Source organism: Mesoplodon mirus (assembly GCF_964341445.2).
Source record: "Mesoplodon mirus genome assembly, chromosome: 20".
NCBI classification, from domain to species: domain Eukaryota; kingdom Metazoa; phylum Chordata; class Mammalia; order Artiodactyla; family Ziphiidae; genus Mesoplodon; species Mesoplodon mirus.
In genome coordinates, this window is record NC_138996.1 from 28,384,494 (window position 1) to 28,397,204 (window position 12,711).

The 12,711-nt window shown below is 43.1% G+C and overlaps 1 long non-coding RNA gene across 1 annotated transcript in view; it reads right to left on the reverse strand.

The window, feature by feature from the left end:
- Positions 1–12,711, reverse strand: part of LOC309795763 — a 46,905-nt gene that overhangs the window by 25,635 nt on the left and 8,559 nt on the right. Inside the window, exon 3 of the long non-coding RNA XR_014292355.1 lies at positions 10,577–10,659. This is a non-coding gene — a long non-coding RNA (uncharacterized lncRNA). The remainder of the gene's footprint in view (positions 1–10,576; positions 10,660–12,711) is intronic.

Genomic DNA, 12,711 nt, shown 5'->3' on the forward strand with positions numbered 1-12,711 from the left:
CTTTTCTCTTTTAATCCTCTGCCTGCTCCAACTCAAAATTAAACAGAAGAAAGCTGTCAAAGAGTTAAGGCACCCCAGCCCCAGGTAGCAGGCTCCCTCCCACGGGGGCCAAAGTCTGGGCAAAGGGGTCTCCACTCAGAGCCATTAGTAAAAGCTGGTGCAGAATAAGGTGGTTCTAGAGGCTGGTAATAACCCGGCCCAGAGGGGCTTTCTGCAGTGGCGCACACCTAACAGGGCCAGGCTGTGCAAGAGGTGTTGATTGGCCTTGTCAAAGAGCCCCTTCTCACGGGCACCCAGGACCTGGGTGCTATGTGCCCCATAGGAGGTCCCGGATTCACACAAGGTACCCAGGCGACAGCAAGTAGCCCCTCACCTGGCTTCGGCCATGGATGGTCTGGGGCCCTATTTTCTGAAGCTTAAATCTGGACAATGGTCTGACCAGAGGAATGTGTTTCCAAATCTCATGTCAAAAATTTGAAATGGGACTGTTCAGGAAAATCTGTAGTCCACAGTCTTCAGCATGATGGTCAGCTGTAAAGAGTGCTGTTTGCACTTTGTCATGTTCGTTGGCATCTTTTTTTTTTGCGGTATGTGGCCTCTCACTGTTGTGGCCTCTCCTGTTGCGGAGCACAGGCTCCAGACGCGCAGGCTCAACGGCCGTGGCTCACGGGCCCAGCCGCTCCGCAGCATGTGGGATCCTCCCGGACCGGGCCACGAACCCCCGTCCCCTGCATCGGCAGGCGGACTCTCAACCACTGCACCACCAGGGAAGCCCTGCTCCCCCTTCTTGTTCATTTTCTATAAGCAGCTCCCTCCATCCTGTCTCCCAACAGGCCACAGTCAATTCGGGGAAATTTTAACCAGGAAAGTGAGGCGTCACATGAGGAATTTAGACACTGAGGTAGAGGAAAGAGCAAAGGGACTGCCCCCTCCAAGAAAAATAAAACCAAACAAAAGACCTCTTTAGTAAGAGTTTAGGTTGTAATGTAAATGTCGAGGACACTTTCCCCTTAGGAAACGTGCTTACATGATCGTTGATAAAGGTCACCAGTGAGATTGTGTCCATGATGATGCGATTGTTCTTGGAAGGGGCTGGTCCTTCTGTTTTCTGGATTTGTCCCTTTAGTCCTCTGAGTACCCCCAAAGCAGAGCCTGAGGGGTGTGGGTGGTTTATTTGGGTGGTGATTCCAGGAAGCAAGAGAGTGAGACAGGGAAGGAGGAAAAGCTGAGACCAGGGTGGGCTGCTGAGGTTGCTGCTGTGAGCGGTGGGCTTGTTTCCACCGGGATCTCAAAAGAAGCCCAGGGAAAGCTGTTCAGAATTGTCCACTTGAAAAAAATGGAAAGCTTGAGATTTGCCCACCTGCTTCTGACCTGGACTAGTTGAGGTTTCCTCCTAGGCTGTGAACTTCCTGGTATTTCTGGGCTGCATTTGTGTGTGTTGGAGATGACCTTGGGGCAGAAAGTCTGGCTCGAGCTTGAGCTTGAAGTAAGATGCTGACAGCACAAGGAAAGTCTGTGCTTCCACGGAACGGTTCACCATGGCTGAGACTGAAATGAAAGGGCTGAGAGCACATGATGTACCACTGTTGGTTGAGCAGTTGATTTGGGCAAGAAGGACCCTGCCTAGACCTTGTGCCTTAGAACGTGCTTCTCCGGCCTTCCCCCCACTGCACCCCTTCCCACCCAGAGCTTGTGCCCTCTCTTCTGGAACAGACTGCATACTGAGGACGCTCCTCAAATGGCTGTGAGCCTGCATGGCTTCTTCTATCTTCAAAGGCAGGCTGCTTAGCCAAACGGTACCCAAAGTGCTGCTGTCTGAAGGGTGAGGATGTGGGGATGGAGCTTGAATGGGGCTTAGGAAGTCCACACAGGGGATGCAAGGCCCCTCATGTGAGAACAGGGCTCGGGTGAAGGGGAAGGCGATTGGCCCAGGGTTGGGGCCAGCTTTCCCTCTGCTACCACATTCCTGTACAGACCACCAAGGAGTCTGAGAATTCTAACTTCAACCTTGGCCTTTATAGGTCATTACTGTGGTATATTTGTCACGGTAGAAGAACAGAGCATGTTTTATTTAACACTTTGTTGGCTTCATTTATACCTCATAATTATTTAGACATATGGCAAATGCAGGAGTCAAGTTCTATCACGTTCCAATTTTTGTGGCCTTGAACTAAGAAAAAGGAACCTTGGAAAATAGGCTTTATATGCTTGGATGATTTTATATAGAACTCCCAAGTTCATTAGCTTCTGTAATGACTCACGGTTGTTACTAAAATAAACTTTATATTATCTTCAAAAATCTAGGGATATTATTTAGGTCAGCCATTTGAAGGCACTAGATTCAACGTCTCTGTGAACCAAAGGATATGAATGACTAAATGCAGGAGAATTATTATCTGAGGGTTGAATCTCAGAATATTACATGTGAGATTTTGCTTGTTGACTCAGTGCTGGCCGCAGGCGGGGCAGGAGGGCACCAGGAGTGGTGCAGATCTGGGTCAGTAAGCAATGCGGGAAGCAAAGCAGAGGGAACTGGGCCCTGTCCAGGCAAAGATGAACCTTACAAGAAGAGAAGAAATTTTAGAAGACAAAAAAAAGGTGGACTGTGAGGTTGAAGTGGGGACTGCAGAAACTGAATGGCAAAATAAAGAACCAATTTATCAATGTAAAAATTCATATCAGAAACCGGACCCGTGTGTTACACGATATTCAAAAATCAACTCAAAGTGGATAAAAGACTTAAATGTAAGACCTGAAACTGTAAAAGTTTAAAAACTGTAAAAGCAAAAATAAATAAATGGGACTATGTCAGATTAAAAGGTTCTGCCAAGCACAGAAAATAAAAACTGAATGAGAAGGCACCCTACAACATAGAGAAAATATCTGCAATCCATATATCAGAGAGTGGTTAATTTCCAAAATATACAAGGAACACATACAATGCAATAGCAAAAAAACAAATAATCTGGTCAAAAATGGGCAAAGACCAGAATAGACATTTCTCCAAAAAGGACATACACATGGCCAACAGGTATAGGAAAAGATGTTTAACACACTAATCATCAGAGAAATGCAAGTCAAAACAACGAGACATCAACTCACGCCTGTTAAGATGGCTACTTTTTTTTTTTTTTTTTTGCGGTACACGGGCCTCTCACTGTTGTGGCCTCTCCCGCTGTGGAGCACAGGCTCTGGACGTGCAGGCTCAGCAGCCATGGCTCACAGGCCCAGCCGCTCCGCGGCATGTGGGATCTTCCCAGACCGGGGCACGAACCCGTGTCCCCTGCATCGGCAGGCGGACTCTCAACCACTGCGCCACCAGGGAAGCCCACCACAATAGAATTTTGAAAAATCGTATCAGTGTCATTTCCTTTCATATCACCAATGTCTGGTATTCTTTCGAGAAGCTGAATATAAAGTAGGAATCTTTCTCTGAGTCGATGATGGTGATGATGACGATGATGGTGATGATTAAATAGTAGATGACAATGACTGAGCACTCACTATGTGACAAGCTCTCCTCAAAGACCTCTACCTATACCGTCTCCAACCATAAGTGTTAGGTATTATTATCATCCCCATTTTACAGATGAAGGAACTGAGGCACAGAGAGGCTACGTAACTCGACCATGATCCAGCAGCAAATAAATGATGGAGCCCAGATGCAAGTCCAGGTAGTATCCTTCTATTATACAAAGTTCTGTATTTTCCTATATTCATCTTGTTATGAATATACGTATTTCCAAAAGGGTTCTGAAGCTACTTTAAAACTTTGTCTTTTTTTTTTTTTTTTAATTTTACTTTTTATTTTTTTGTAGTACGCGGGCCTCTCACTGTTGTGGCCTCTCCCGTTGCGGAGCCCAGGCTCCGGAGGTGCAGGCCCAGCGGCCACGGCCCACAGGCCCAGCCACTCCACGGCATGTGGGATGCTTCCGGACCAGGGCACGAACCCACGTCCCCCGCATCGGCAGGCAGACTCTCAACCACTGCGCCACCAGGGAAGCCCAAAACTTTGTCTTTTAACTTTAGGATTTCAGAGGTTAGCTGTTGAATAAGGGGTGAATTCAACATGCGTTTGGTGAGGACTCTGAGACATTTGAGGATGATGCAATAATGGATAGTCAGGAGTTAATAATAATTTATACCTAAGTCATTGAACAGATTATAACACGAGGCAGAAAGTGGCAAGTGTTCAAAAAGAAGAGGTATGAAGCGCTATGAGAATGCAAAAGTGAGGAATATTACCTCTTGGGGTTGTGGAAGGATTAGGGAAGAGTCTGGGAAGAAGTTCCTTTGCTTCTGGGCTGGGCCTTGAAAGATGGGGAAGATTTTGAGAGCTGGAAGTTGAATTTTGTGGGCCTGGCCATGTCAATAGATTGTACTCATGTATTTTTATGTCTACCAAGATTTATTCTTAGTACTTTTTTTTTTTTTTTTTTTTTTGTGGTACGTGGGCCTCTCACTGTTGTGGCCTCTCCCGTTGCGGAGCACAGGCTCGGGACGCGCAGGCTCAGCGGCCATGGCTCACGGACCCAGTCGCTCTGCGGCATGTGGGATCTTCCCGGACAGGGGCACGAACCTGCGTTCTCTGCATCGGCAGGCGGACTCTCAACCACTGCGCCACCAGGGAAGCCCCTTAGTACATTTTTAAAAGTGTTTATTGAGCACCTACTGTGTACTCTGTGCTTAGCAAGGCACCAAGGGTGCAGGAAACTTATGACACAGTCTCTGCCCTCAAGGAACTTACACACTAAAATAGGAAACAGGGGACTTCCCTGGTGGCCCCGTGGCTAAGACTCCACGCTCCCAATGTAGGGGGTCCGGGTTTGATCCCTGGTCAGGGAACTAGATCCCACTTACTGCAACTGAGAACCTGCATGCCGCAACTAAAAGATCCCACGTGCCGCGACGAAGATGCCGCAATGAAGATTCTGCACAAGGCAACGAAGATCCCGCATGCCACAACTAAGACCCAGTGCACCCAAATAAATAAATAAATATTTTAAAATAAATAAAATAGGAAACAAATATGTATATAAATATAATATAGTGTGATAGACATATGCAACAAGTAATCATCATTTTTTATTTATTTTATAAAATTTTAAACTTAAAGTATTTCCTCCCTTTCCCCCCCAAAATTCATTGCATAATCTTAGAGGAAGTTTCAGATTGTAACCTTTATATAAACTGTAGTAGCCTCTGCTGGTGAAATACTGTTTTGTAACCTTTTAGAATAGTCCAGACAATAGGGAAAGAATTGCATTATTTTAGAGCTGTACAAGGTACTGTCCACAAATCTCAGAAAAGGAAAGGAAGTTCTATGGTAGAGGAAGAAGATGGCATCCAGACTGTTCTCTTAAAGCTATAAAAGCTCTACAAGTATCTTGCAGGCATAAAGCTCCAAGTATATGCTCACAAATCCTCATGCCTCAGAATTCACACCCTTGCAATCCTGTTTTTCATAACACAAGTTTCCACTTCAGTCTCTTCCAAGACAACTTTTTATAGCTGTATATTTCCAATTTTGTAGTGCAAGCAAAGGTGGGAAGGGGACTAATCTCTGTTGAAGGCCACCTGCCCTAAGGACCAGGCACTGCCCATGGCATTTGTGTTAGTTTTCTTTTATGCCACGCCAATCATAATGTGTAGATGTTAATCTCCATTTTGCAGGTGAGGAAATTCAAATTCTGGGGGAGTTCATAATCTACCCAAAGTCATGCAGTTTCTATGTGTAAGGGCTGGAGTTATAATCCAGTCTGTGTGGTTCCCAAGTCCCTCTCCACCATACAGTTTCCATTTTATTTTGCAATCAGCATAACTGGGATATTTCTGCCCTAAAATAATAAGTAGGAATACTGGTCTCTCTACCTCAACTTAATATCCATGGGTCTGCTTTTAGCATTTGGAGGTGTCATTATATGACAATAACTTGCTTTTATTTGAATAGTGGGCATTATACTACTCAGTCTAGAGATGTGTGATAGTCTGGTCTAAATAGAATGAAAGCTATTAGGGGTCTTTAAGATTAGCCTAGTATGATATAATAAAACAGAAACAAGTTGAATTGCGATGAAATTACTGCTCCTGAATTTAAAACTAGTCAAGATAAAACAGATGTTCAAAAAGATCGCTATAATCTTCACCTGAATACTAATACATTTTTTTGATCAAACGATATATATATTTACACATGGAGAAATAAAACCCACCTTAAAACGCTACTGTCATTGTCTCTGCTATTTCTTGAAGCAAAAAAAAAAAAATGATGCTGAACTGTTGACTACTAGGCAGCAACACGATGTTTCAGAGAAACCAATTGACTTGAAAAAGTAAATAAGATTTTCAAAGATGAATGAATCATACACCTGCATACAGCATGGTACAGCAATTAGTGTGTGCAAACTCCAGGTGCATCAAGATTGTGACATGAAGATGAGGCATATATAAAAGTAAGAGTATTTCTAGCTGAATCTGATCTGGAAGTCAGGAGACTTAATTTCCATGAACAATTTCTTTCTTTGCTGGTTTGTTCATTCTCCACGTTCTTCCAAAAAATATCTAATATCAAACTGCTTAATTTTTGACAGTGTGACTTTGGCAAAAATCACTTAAATATCTGCGGTTTTCTAGCACCATATTTATTTCTTTTTTCCTCCTAAAAATACTGTAAATAGCAGCAAAAGTTCCTGGTGAACTCCCTTGCATGTAATGTTATTATTTTTTATCTTTTGTTGTGCTTTTCATTACAACAACAGGCTAACCTCATAGTATTCCCCACTTCTAATAGCTGCTCAGTTATTGCCTTCCCTCCAGAGGGTTTGACTCTGATTAAAATAGAAATGGACACGAATTGAGTTTTTCTGGGCAAACTATCAGAGAGACACAGGCAGGAGAGACATGGTATCAGGGCATTGGGGTCAGGAGAAGACAGGAGGTCAGAGATTTTGCTTTGAACACTTTCTAAAAGATATGCATGGATAATTTACGGAAATTTGGTGGCAACTTCCAACCAGAAATCCGGATGTTTCACTAAGCTGGCACCAAGTCCTCCAAGAGAAATCATAGTCACAGATGCTCTACGATAGATTGATTTTAGTAGTTTCCCATTACAACTTTTCCCTGATATCACTTAAACACCCTGATAAATGCTTTTCATACCAAGGCCCTCCCCCCCTCCCCAAAGTGTCCCCATTGCCACTACTTCAGCCCATGTGGCAGGATCACTGCTACCTGCTGCTCATACGGAGTGTGGCGTCCTCTGCTCGTGAAGTCACCTTTCTCCTGGTTTCAGGCTTTCTCGAGTGGACACAGGTCAGTGCTCTAACTAATGAGCACGAGGTGTCTGAGCAGGAGGCCCTTTTGATCAGGTTGGAGACTTAACTAGTAAGTAGGTCACATCGGGCTGATTACCCTGTCCTCAGGGGAAATATTTCTGATTGGCCCAGGGGACTGCAAGGTAATAAAGTCCTGGGAGGCAATGATCAAACTGTCTAGAGACCCTAAGAGGCAAGCAATGACCACCGTTAACTTTCCTGCCGCATCCTGTCCCAGGTGAGGCTGTGTGTTTGTGAAGTAGCAAGAAGTCTATGTACCATGGGAGTAGCTTTCAATTCTCCAGAGTCAGCAGAGGGATGGGGTAGTCTGGTCTCAGCAGAAGTGACCGGAGGATAAGCAGTGAAGGGACCAGACAGACCCTGAGGGGAGATCTATCTTGGAGTGTCTATTCAGAGTCAATGTCTTGAGGAAGGGAAAGGATATATCCAGGAGGATATTCAGCTGATTCAGCCCAAGGACTAGGCCTTGCTCTGGACTGGGCCCCTCAGAGGGCAAGACTTCTGTCGGATCTCCTGAGTTGGTAGGAAGGTATGAACTTTTGCCTTGAACTTTCACACCCAGAGCAACTTCTTCTAGACAGCAGAGGGTAAACCAAGTTGAATGTAAGTTTGAATATCTTAGGAGAGCAATGAGTCATGGCAATCTACTGCCCTATAGTCTAAAATGAGCCTACAACATCACTGAGGGTTCACACCTTAATACAACTGAATTTCGGGAAGAGGTCAAACCCTTCTCTCTGTGTTAGAATAAGCAGGGGTTTTCCACCAGAGTGTGAGTAACACCTTGTATCCCTCAGCAAAGTGAAGCTGCCCCCTTCCCAATCTTCTAAACAAAGGACTTCTTCATATTCTTATCTCATTCTATCTTACCTCCATCTCATCTCCACGCCTTGTCTGCTTGGCCCCCAAAGGCCTTGTGTCCTAAACTCCACCCCTGCACTATTTAGGCAATTCTGACAAAAGACGTCCAGGATGGATTGGTGAACCCTCTCTGTTTGCATCTGGAACATTCATAATTACCTTAGTTTTCCATTCCAAGCGTGCAATTATCCATGTTCTCTACTTCAAAATGCATTTACCCCTGACAGAATCCTAGCAAACAAAGACCTGGTCCAGTGGTACCTATGAGGCAGGAGATATGATGTTTTTAAATTTAAAACTAAAAATTTTCTGACAGCAAAAGCACAGGCAACAAAACACAAATAGGTAAATTGGATTTCATCAAAATCAAAAACTTTTGTGCATCAGAGGACACTATCAACAGAGTGAAAACAGAACCCACGGAATGGGAGAAATTATTTGTGAATCATATATCTGATAGATTAATATCCAGAATACGTAAAGAACTCCTACAACTCAATGACTGTAACAACAACAAAAACTATTTAAAAATGGGTAAAGGGGCTTCCCTGGTGGTGCCGTAGTTGGGAATCCGCCTGCCAATGCAGGGGACACAGGTTTGAGCCCTGGTCCAGAAAGATCCCACATGCCACGGAGCAACTAAGCCCGTGAGCCAGAGCTACTGAGCCTGCGTGCCACAACTACTGAAGCCCACGTGCCTACGGCCTGTGCTCCGCAGCGGGAGAGGCCACCACAATGAGAAGCCCACGCACCAAAATGAAGAGCAGCCCCTGCTCTCCGCAACTAGAGAAGGCCCGTGCGCAGCAACGAAGACCCAACGCAGCCAAACATACATACGTACATACATACATACATACATACATACATAAGATAAAATAAAAATGGGTAAAGAACTTGAATAGCTATTTCTCCAAAGAAGATATGCAATTGGCCAAGAAGCACGTGGAAAGATGCTTAGCATCAGTAGCGCTTAGGGAAATGCAAATCAAAATCATGAGACAACACTTTATACCCCCTGGGGTAGCTATTATTAAAACAAACAAAACCCAGAAAATAACAAGTGTTGGCAAGGATGTGGTGAAATTAGAACACATGCATGCTGTTAGGGATGTAAAACGGTGTAGCTATCGTGGAAAACGGTACAGCAGTTCCTGAAAAAATAAAAAGAAAAAAGAAAAGACAAAGAAAAAAGAAACATAGAATTACCGTATAAGCCAACAATTCCACTTCTGGATATTTACCCAAAGGAACTGAAAGCAGGGACGTAAACAGATATTTGTAAATCCATGTTCATAGCGGCGTTATTCCCAATAACCTAAAGGTGGAAGCACCCAAGTGTCCAGTGACAGATGAATGGACAAATAAAATGTGATATATGCATGCAGTGGAATATTATTTAGCCTTAGAAAGTAAGGAAATTCTGACATGTCTATAATATGGATGAACCTCGACATTATGCTAAATGAAGAAGTCTGACACAAAAGGACAAATACTGTACAATTACACTTACATGAGGTACTTAGAATAGTCAAATTCACAGAGGCAGACAGTACAATGGTGGTTGCAAGGGGCCGGGGTGGGAGTGGAGAGGGTAACAGAGGGTTGTTTAATGGGTGCAGAGTTTCAGTTTGGGAAGATGAAAACACTCTGGAGATGGATGATGGTAATGAGTGTACAACAATGTGAATGTACTTAATGCCACTGAATTCTACACTTAAGAATGGTTAAAATGGTATATTTTGTTATATATATACATATATATCTCCACAATAAGAAACTAAAAGCTTTTTTAAAATTAAAGCTTTTGGTCTGGGAGGATCCCACATGCCACGCAGCGACTAGGCCCGTGTGCCACAACTACTGAGCCTGCGCGTCTGGAGCCTGTGCTCCGCAACAGGAGAGGCCGCGATAGTGAGAGGCCCGCGCACCACGATGAAGAGTGGCCCCCGCTCGCCACAACTGGAGAAAGCCCTCGCACAGAAACGAAGACCCAACACAGCCAACAATAAATAAATAAAATACTGAATACATAACTACTTTTTAAAAAAATCCTAGCTTTTAAAAAATATAAAAAAATAAAGCTTTTAAAAATTAATTAAAGTAAAATCAAAATTAATTAAAACTATTTAAAAATTAAAGCTAAAATTAATTCTCCCTCAATCCCCACATCTACATGCCAAATGTGCTGTTTCTGCTTTGATCATTTTACTGTGAGTATCCATCTGTGGGCTTCTGGCTAGTTAATCAAAATAACCTTGGATGAGCATCATTTCTTCTAATTCTCTTCCTCTAGCCCACCAGCCACATCCTACATCCTGCAAACCACACCTGACAGCTATTAATTATTGTCCTGCCCCTCCCCCAGTTTCCTGGAGTACCTGTGTTTTTATGTACCACCTCCTGCTGCTCTAGGCTCCATCTCTGTGCAGTTGGGTTCCTTGTATTGGTGGTAACTGTTGACCTGGATAAGCAAGAATCACAATTAAATTGCTGTTTTCTCCTTGCAGATGATGCAGGAATAGGAGAATCCTTGGGTGGCCCATCTCTGTCCACTCCCCCTTATTAGCAATGTAACACATGTTTTGCGGCTTAGGATCTCAAAGAAGGGGGATTTTCTTAATTTATCAGCTAAACCAGTATTACAACAGCTTATGAAGAGTTTGCAATTGTTTGGGTGTAAAGCAGGGACAACATGAAACACTTAATGAAAAACTTTCACAAAACTTGGACTATTTCCAGCAACTTAGCTATGTGAGAATAACTTTTACACCATGACAACTCTAAAAATAAAACATTTTTAACTTAAAGCTGTTCTTCCAGTTGCTGTTTAAAACTTTATTCCAAGAACTGAGATGCTATTCAGCAAAATGCAACTACAGGCTTCTCAACAATAAGGTTTAATAATCGTTATATGTTTCCTGGTGATGGTTTTATTTTTTATCTTTGAAGTTTATAATGATAGCTGTAAAAGTCAAGGTCAATAGTTTTACTATCATTTAATTTCTAATAGAATGATTTTTATTTTTTTGTGTTAGTCAGAGCTATAATAATTCTAATAATATTACCAGAATTTATTTTGTGCTTTATGATGATATCAGGAAACCATATTCCCAGCAACATTTTGCTATGTTTCAGCTTATTAACAGAATTATCTGTGTTTTAAAACTTTGGCGTTAAAATATACCTTCAATAATGCCATTATAATGATCATGTGTTTAAAATTTGTGTAAATAACTATGATATAAGCATTTTTCTCTAAAAAAGAGACTTTATTTCTATCAGAGTAGAGCTGAGTTTCTTTGATTAAAACTGTGATTCTTAAATTGTGTGCTGAACCACCCTAGTGTGACAAGCAAACTTACAGAGGCACTGTGGGTTATTTTAAGTTTTTGAGGGGGCACAGACAACTGTTGGATACCTCGCCAACTACTACTAAGTTGTTTAGACCACACTACTTAATAAAGAGAATTGTTCAGGTATTTCTTTTGGCCCAGGGGCACCAGGAACCAGGAAAGTTTGGGAATCACTGGATTAGAAAGATTAGTGGACATGAAATATAAGATAATTGAGAATTACTTATATAGTACAATCCTGTCATTCTCTAGAAGAGAAAACTGAGGTCCAGCATAGTTAAAATCTTAAAACTAGTGAGTCTTAAACACCCAGCCTCCTAGCTCCCTTGTCAGACTGTTCAGTAAAAAGACCTGATGAACTTGATAGTCTGCTGAGGTTTCTATTCGTCCTGTTCCTGTCTCTCTGCTCTCTGGTCAGTAGATCCAAGCTTTGTCGCCCAGCCTGACCATTTACCAGCTGAATATCTTAAGCCAAGTTCCTTACCCTCTGTGAACCTTAGCATCCTCATTTGCAAAATAACTGGGCTGATGATAATGGCTAATAACAGGTAAAAATGGAGTCACTTCTAGAATAGTAATAGAAATAATGCACTTGAAAAACATTTTGTAAATAGCCAAGCACTTTTATCAATTACTGGTTTTCATTCAGTAGTATTTAAACATCTACTATGTGCCAAGCCCTGGGGAGACAAAGGGAAAAACAAAACTGTCTCTGCGTTTAAGAGGCTTATCTCTCCTGGAAGGGAGAAATATAGATGATTATAATCAAAATTGATAAATAGTATAGTAGAGGTAATGACCAAGTATAATGTGGTAGAGAAGGACTGAGGGGCAGGGGAAGTCCTGGCAGAAAAGGCAAGGGTTCAGGACTGACTTGGAGGGTGGATAGGTAATGAGTGGGGGGTGGGGAGAGCAATCCAGGGAGGGGGAGTGCCCTGGACCAAGGAGACGGGGGGGGGGGGGGGGGGGGGGCAGGAACAGAGAGCCTTCAGGAAGCAGCATAGCGGGACTTCCCTGGTGATCCAGTGGTTAAGAATCCACCTTCCAATGCAGGGAACACAGGTTCGATCCTTGGGCGGGAACTAAGATCCCACATGCCGCGGGGAAATTAAGCCTGTGCACTCTAGAGCCCGCATGCCACAACCAGAGAGCCTGCGCGC